This window comes from Heterodontus francisci, unplaced genomic scaffold (assembly GCF_036365525.1).
Source record: "Heterodontus francisci isolate sHetFra1 unplaced genomic scaffold, sHetFra1.hap1 HAP1_SCAFFOLD_1359, whole genome shotgun sequence".
NCBI classification, from domain to species: domain Eukaryota; kingdom Metazoa; phylum Chordata; class Chondrichthyes; order Heterodontiformes; family Heterodontidae; genus Heterodontus; species Heterodontus francisci.
The window spans coordinates 34,930-43,109 of NW_027140657.1; the positions used below are offsets into that span (position 1 = coordinate 34,930).

Here is an 8,180-nt window from a genome sequence, read left to right on the forward strand (position 1 = left end):
ACATTGTATTTTAAGGATATCCTGTTGCCCTGATCTGAGTCAGGTATCCCTTTGTAAGGGCTGTTTATCATTCAGCAGGATGAACATTGCTGACTTCCATTTACTGATTTGCATTACAAACGGCGCCTCTCATTCCTGTCCTGGAACATGCATTTTTCTCATTAAGACCCACTTTCAGTAGATAAGAGGGTCTCCCTGCCATTTGTTTTCACAGTTAATCCCGTTGACAAGTATTCGCTAAACAGTAAATCACAGGAGTGTGGGAACTCCATTAGAGAAAAATAGGAGTTTGAGCTTAATGCAGTTTTGGTTGGTGACAAAACTGCATTAACAGAATGGTAAGGTTCGAGTGCCTGTGTGTTCTGCCAGAAATATTTAGTGCACAAGTTTTAAGAGTTTCCACCAAAATTTATTGATTCTTTTCAGAGGCTAGCAGACCTGCTGTGTAATTCCAAACAATCTCTGTTTTCATTCCAGATTTCCAGCATTTGCAATGTTTCCCTCTCTTCTTTCTCTGTCCTGTTCAGAAAAAAAACTTTGGAACTCCTTGCCCTTGTTCAGTCCTAAGCCTAGATCCTTCGGTATTAACATACCGCTGCCTCACCACTGTTTAACTGGTACAGAAGCTATCAAAGTCAAACTGAATTGCCCCCAGGTCCCCTTCAGGGTTGTGAAGAGCCATCTGAGTTTGTTGAGATTTGGTTTCTTATTGAATTCATGACACCAGAACACTCGGACACCACAACAACAACTTGGATTTATATAACATTGTAAAATGACCCAAAGGGCTTCTCGGGAGTATTATCAGACAAAATTTGACAGGGAGCCACATAAGGAGATATTGAGACAGGTAACACAAGCCTGGTTGGTTTTAAAGAGCGATCTTAAAGGAGGAGAGAGAGGCAGATAGGTTTAGGGAGGGGATTCCCAAGTGTAGGGCCTAGGCAGCTGAAGGCAAGACTGCCAATGGCAGAGTGATGAAAATCAGGGATGCACATGAGGCCAGAATTGGAGGAGCACAGAGATCTCTGAAGGCTGTAGGACTGGCACTGATTATAAAGATAGGGAGGGGGCAAGGCCATGGAGTGACTTGAAAACAAGAATGAGAATATAAAAACCCAGAAGATAGTTGGGTTAATTTTAGAGGAAATAAGAACATTTTAAACATCATCCACAGGAGGGACAATCAATTAAGGAACTATTTTAGATTGGATGAAATTTTTTCCCTCCACGGCCTTATCCTTTGGGGCCCAAACCAGGAAAAAAGCATGTTCACCCTCTGATCTGTAGGTTTTTAAGTTGTTCTTGGGAGAATGGCATTGTTGGCAAGGTCAGCATTTATTGTCCATCCCTAATTGCCCTTGAGAAGGTGGTGGTGAGCCGCCTTCTTGAACCGCTGCAGTCCATATGGTGTAGGTACACCCACAGTGCTGTTAGGGAGGGAGTTCCAGGATTTTGACCCAGCAACAGTGAAAGAACGGTGATTTAGTTCCAAGTAAGAATGGTGTGTGACTTGTCCGTCTAGATGGTCGCGGTCATGAGTTTGGAAGGTGCTGTCACAGGAACCTCGGTGAGTGGCTGCAATGCCTCTTATAGAGGTACACACTGTTGCCACTGAATGAATGTTCAAAGTAGTGGATTGGGTACCAATCAAATAGGGTACTTTGTTTTGGATGGAATTGCGCTTCTAGAGTGGTGTTGGAGCTGCACTCATCCAGGCAAGTGGAGTGTATTCTATCACACTCCTGACTTGTGCCTTTTAGAAGGTGGACAGGCTTTGGGGAGTTAGGAGGTGAGTTACTCACCAGAGAATTCCCAGCCTCTCACCTGCTCTTGTAGCCATAGTATTTATGTAGCTGGTTCAGTTAAGTGTCTGGTCAATGGTAACCCTCAGGGTGTTGTTGATGGGGGATTTAGCAATGGAGATGCTATTGAATGTCAACTCTGTTGTTGGAGATGGTCATTGTCTGGCACTTGTGTGGCATAAATGTTAAACCATCAGTTGCTGGATATTCAACTTTCAGGTTTACAAGTTGATTCATTCTGACAAGGACACCCTCTTTATAGCAGAATGGTGAAGCTCACACCCTCTTCTGTGATGCTGAAGTCAGGGTGTGATTACTTTCTATATTTTCTCTCTCGATATCTTTGTGGAAGTGCTCACACATTTATTTAAAACATGCTACTATCTCAGCTAAAATATTGGGGAAGAGGAATTTCAAGCGAAATCTTGCTTTGGTATGTTACCATGGTTACCACGATGTAATTTCAGGGCTCTCATCACTTAGGAACATAAGGAGTAGGGCCATTTAGCCTCTTTCAGCCTGTTCGACCACTCAATTAGATCTGTATCACAATTCCATTTTCCCACCTTTGCTCTATATCTCTTGATACACTCAACAAACAAAAACCTATCTATCTCAGTTTTGGAAGCTCCAATTGAGCCAGCAACTATATTTGCAAGAGAGAGTTCATGATAAAACAAAAGCAAAATACTGCAGAAGCTGGAAATCTGACAATAGTTCATGGATCTGAAACATTAACTTCTTTTTTCTCTCCACATATATCTTCAGTACTGGCTGCAAACCCTGTTCCCTACCCACCAACTCTATTTCCCTGACTGACAACTGTCAGAGGCTGAACCAAACTGTTCGCCACCATGGTATTGCATTTGACCCCAAGATGAGCTTCCATCCACATATCCTCACAACCACCAAGACTGCCTACTTCCACCCCTGTAACATCATCCAACTCCGTCCCTGCTTCTGCTACTGAAACCCTCATCAATGCCTTTGTTAGCACTAGACTTGGCTATTCCATCCCTCTCCTGGCCAGCCTCCCATCTTCCACCCTCCATATACTTGGGCTCATCCAAAACTCTGTTGCTCGTATTCTAACTCGTATCAAGTGTTACGACCTAGGCAGGAGGAATGCACTGTTTATTCAGTCCCACTACTCTACAGATCATAGCATATTTGTAAAGTTACCCACCTACCAGAAAATAGCCAAATTAAACGCTCTATTTCTCCCCTAGAATAAAGCACACCAAACCAGGTTTCTTTAAACAACAACAAAATTAACTATTTATTAATAAACTAAGTCTTAAACAATAAAGAGATAACTCTATATGTGAAAGGATTCTTTTCAAACTTCTTATTCTTCCTAACCCTCATGCACACACACATACATTTAAAAAATGGTTAACCAGAAGAAAAGGATGTTTTAGTTAAAGCTGTTTTTAGGCATAAGAAAATAATTGGGTTGTAACGTTCTAGTAGGATATTTCGGAGTCAGTGAGGCGTCCCAGAGTCAAATAGTCGTATGCCACTTGAAGTCTCTCCAGGTGAGGTTGATGAACAGTCTGTGATGGGCAGATGTTCATGGCACTTCGGCTGCAGCAGGCGTCACACAGATCTTTCAGCAAAGGGTGTAGCAACAGGTCTGCTTGGGTTTTGAAATAGCAGGCTAGCAATGGAAGCTTTCTTGAGCTTTCAGGATCTCCCAAAACATAAGAGGCAACAGGAATCACGCCTGAGGCAGAGACTTTTCAGAGACTGGAGGCAATAGGAATCTGCTACCTTTTAAAATGCAGGGCTTCTGCTCAGAAAGGAACCTTTCTCCACAGAGAGCAGCAACTTCTATTTTCCTGGGTCTTTTCCTCTCCAGGGGTCGTTTCTGTCTCCAGGCAAACCATAGAACCATAGAAAAATTACAGCCCAGAAGGAGGCTATTCAGCCCATTGTGTCTGCGCCAGCTGAAAAAACTAGCCACCCAATCTAATTCCACCTTCCAGCACCTGGTCCATGCCCTTGCAGGTTAGAGCACTTCAGGTGTATGTCCAGGTACCTTTTGACAGCAACAGACCACAGCCATCACCTCAAATGTATAATTTCTTTTTATAAGAGAGGCAAACCTTTTTCAGGGAGAGGTCTTTTTATCTGATCTGCAAAAAACAGGTCCCAGCCAGTATGTTCTGCATCCTGCCTGTCCAGTTCACTGGTCCTTTACAATGCAGAAGTGAAACTGAAACTCGAACAATCAAGTCCTGTGACTGTCATTTCCCTTGCTGTAGTGTGGAACAGGTGTTCTGCAGTCAGTCCCACTCAGTTCAAACACCAAGTTTCAGCATTCGATGTTCACAGAAAATCTTTTTTTCTCAGTTTAAAAAAAAAACACAGAATTCTTTCAAATAAAAAAAACAAAACTCTAATGACACAAGTCCTATTTATCCATCCTCCCTATGGTCAATGACCTATATTGGCTCCTGGTGCAGCAACCTTTCAATTAAAAATTCTCATCCATGTTTTCAAATCCCTCCATGGTTCACCCTCACTATCACCGTAACCTCCTCCAGCTCTACAACTCACTGAGATCTCTGTGCTCCTCCAATTCTAGCCTCTTGATCATTCCCAGTTTTAATCACTCCACCATTGGCGGCCGTGCTTTTAGCTGCCTGGGCCCTAAACTCTAGAATTCCCTCCATAAACCTTTCCACTTCACCAGCTCTCTCATCCTTCAAGATATTCCTTAAAACCTACCTATTTGACCAAGCTTTTGGTTATCTGTCCTATTATCTCCCTTTGTGGCATTGTGTCAAATTTTGCTTCACAATGCTTATGTGAAACACTTTGATATGTTTTATTATGTTAAAGGCACCATAAAAATACAAGGTTTGCTGTTGTTGTCTGGCCTGCTGAATATTTCTAGCATTTTCCGACTTTATTTTGTATTGCTGCTTTCCTTTGAGTGGAAAAAAGCTCCCTGATTTCATTCCTAGATGGTCCTGCTCTAATTTTGAGAATATGACACTTTCTCTGGATTCTCCTACCAGAGCATATAGTTTCTCTGTATCACCCTATCAAATTGCTTTATCATTTTCAAGAGCTTGATTACTGGAATACCATAAATGATGTGTTTGTGACATCCAGGGACTTCTGGGAGCCCAGTCTCCAACAGCTTGCTCTTCTCCCCATGCCTTCAATACTAAGCCTTCAGTCTCATAAAGTGTTCCCAGGTTGGAAGGTCTGCTCCCTTTTCCATCCCATTGACAATGTTTATTGTCCAGCAGTTTTAAAATATGCATCCAGAGAGCACTGTGCAGTTGCTGGTCATAAATTGCATCTTTTTATGTAAAAAGGTCAGGAAGTTCAATGTTTTTTTTCCTACCCCATCTGCAGCAGCTCATCAAGGTTTAACTGACATCCTTATTTCAATCACATCTGAAATTTATACTGAAAATATTAAGTTTATTTTTAATCCCACTTGAGAGAATACTGTAATTAAATAGCTATGAAATGTGATTAAACAGGTGGACTGTTAGCATGAAATTGATAGCAATGATTTTCGTTCTGATTAAGAGCCTAGAAAAATTAAAGGTGTTTGCTTATTCCCACGTCCCTGTACAACACACCCAGCATCCTGGCCAGCCTCTTCAGCGAGTGCTTTGAACGCTCTGACAGCTGCAGCCAGAGCAGCAATATTTTGAAATACAGTACAGTTTGCTGGTATTTGCCAAAAACTAACTGTTAATTTCAGGCGTGTGCCCGTCATTTTACAAAAAGCGTAAGGTAAAACAAACATAGGAACAGGAGGAAGTCAATCAGCCCCTCGAATTGCTCCACCATGCAATTAGATCATGGTTGATCTGCATCCGAACTCCATTTACGTACCTTTGCTACATATCCCATTTAAAAAAATTGTTTCCAGTAGTTGCTGAATCAGTTTTAAGGGGGCACAAACTGAACACTACAACTAGAAGAATGAAGGGGTAGTTAGAAGAAATATTTTTCAAACAGAGACCTATTTCAAGACTGAGGCCGATTTTTTGTTAAATAAGGGTATAAAGGGATATGGAGCTAGGGCAGGTAGGTGAAGTTGATGTGCAGATCAGCCATGATCTAATTAAATGTGAGAGCCATACCCGAGGGCCTGAATCACCTAGTCCTGTTCCTATATTCCTATGTAGGAGGTTCTTGGAATATGAAGTAGATACTATAACATCATTTAAAAGGAAATTGGAGAAGTATTTAAAATGGAAGAATATAAAAGGCTACAGGTAAAGGACAGGGAAATGAGATTAGAGTTAGCTCCAGTTACAATGGTAGCACTAGCATAGTCTGATGGATTAAGTGGTCTCATTCTGTGCTGCAATTTCTGTGATCTATGAGGTTCACACTTTCCGCTCCCTTGGGACCAGGAAAGGTCGGATCCTGGACACTACAGGAGTAGGGTTGGGTGTATTCCTGGAGTTTTATCAATGAGAGTTCTGAACTCCTGTCACCCACAGTAAAAGTTCCTTAGAGGTTACTTCTTTTGATTTGCTTGAACTCAAGCTCATTAATCAAGCCATCACTGGGTTGTTTGTGGTTGTAATTAGAACCTTTTTTTAAACTGAGAATAGATTGCACATTCCAATTCCCTCTTTTCTAATCTCTATGGGTGGTCAAAGAAAAATCAGACCTTTTTACACTTTCAGAAAAAATAAACAGAAAACGTACCGGAAATGGTCTTCATGGTGTTTTGGCTAACAGCTGATTTTGGTCAACAACAGATGTTCCTAGTGCTTAATAATGATGCTGGAAGGACAGTTTTGTCAATAACGGAACTCCCATTGGTGCTGGTCAGAGGGCTTTATGTGAATCTTTGTGTTTATCAAATGATGGTATTCAATCTTAGAAATGTTTGCACCTTCATCATTTAATCTTCATACCAAATCACCTCGTGTCAGGTGCAACTCTTTAGTCGTAAAGTTCCTTCTGCATTGCCTATTTTCAATACTAGAGCAAGAACAACCTGCAATTATATGGCACCGTTAACAGAAAAACATCTCAAGGCATCAACTCTCTCTTTAACTATCCTGGACTGAAGACAACTGGCACCAAAGAATGAGCAGTTTAGTGTTGTGACCTGAACCGACTGGGAACATGATTCAGACTCAGGTTATTCAAGCTCATTTCATGTTGGATTTGTACAGCTAGCAGGATGTGGTTGTGCTGATCAACTCCAAGTTCTGAAAGTGAAGAGATTATCTGGGATATTTTCCTTTACTTGCCAATGTTACTGAAAGACCAGTCTTGAACTATCTGTTGTTCTTTGCTAGCCATCAAATCTCACTTGGACTTGGTTTGTTAAAGTTTAGTTTATTTTAAAAATTGATGTGTGTAGCACAACTTCAGTTCACTTGATCCTGCTGGCTTCCAATCATCCATTTAGATACAATAGACATAATACTCTCCCCTCACATGTGCTATCATGAAGCATGTAGCATCAATGGTTGATAACTAAAGCATGTGCCTTGTGGGCGTCTCGGGAGAGACCAAGGCTATGGGAGTAAACCCTAACAGAAAATCCGGAGCGGAACCCCGTAGGCGGTCATGTGTCACCTTTGGCATGTTTCCGGCAGTTCCTGCAGCCATACTGGTGCCAAACGTCGTGTCCTGCACTCCTTTGGACCCCACCAGAAAGGCCGAGAGGGGGGTTTTGACGACTGGGCAACTCTCAACCTCCATAAATTTGCCCAGGCATGCGCCATGGAGAGGTCACTCCATACAAACCACTGACCACCTCCAGGCGCGTATCCATTGTCTCTCGAGATAAGGAGGCCCAAAAGAAAGAAAAGCTCCCTCTACACTGTCCCCATCAAACACTCCCAGGACAGGTACAGTACGGGGGTTAGATCCAGAGTAAAGCTCCCTCTACACTGTCCACATCAAACACTCCCAGGACAGGTACAGTACGGGGGTTAGATACAGAGTAAAGCTCCCTTTACACTGTCCACATCAAACACTCCCAGGACAGGTACAGTACGGGGGTTAGATACAGAGTAAAGCTCCCTCTACACTGTCCACATCAAACACTCCCAGGACAGGTACAGTACGGGGGTTAGATATAGAGTAAAGCTCCCTCTACACTGTCCACATCAAACACTCCCAGGACAGGTACAGTACGGGGTTAGATACAGAGTAAAGCTCCCTCTACACTGTCCACATCAAACACTCCCAGGACAGGTACAGTACGGGGTTAGATACAGAGTAAAGCTCCCTCTACACTGTCCACATCAAACACTCCCAGGATAGGTACAGTACGGGGTTAGATACAGAGTAAAGCTCCCTCTACACTGTCCCCATCAAACACTACCAGGACAGGTACAGTACAGGATGAGATACATATCATTTCACCGT

The 8,180-nt window shown here is 42.5% G+C and overlaps 1 protein-coding gene across 1 annotated transcript in view; it reads right to left on the reverse strand.

The window, feature by feature from the left end:
• LOC137360424 (myosin-7-like) overlaps positions 1 to 3,985 on the reverse strand; it is a gene marked incomplete at its 3' end in the record, with an annotated part of 37,796 nt that extends 33,811 nt beyond the window's left edge. Inside the window, exon 1 of the mRNA XM_068025878.1 lies at positions 3,914 to 3,985. The remainder of the gene's footprint in view (positions 1 to 3,913) is intronic.
• Positions 3,986 to 8,180: the final 4,195 nt, after the last annotated feature.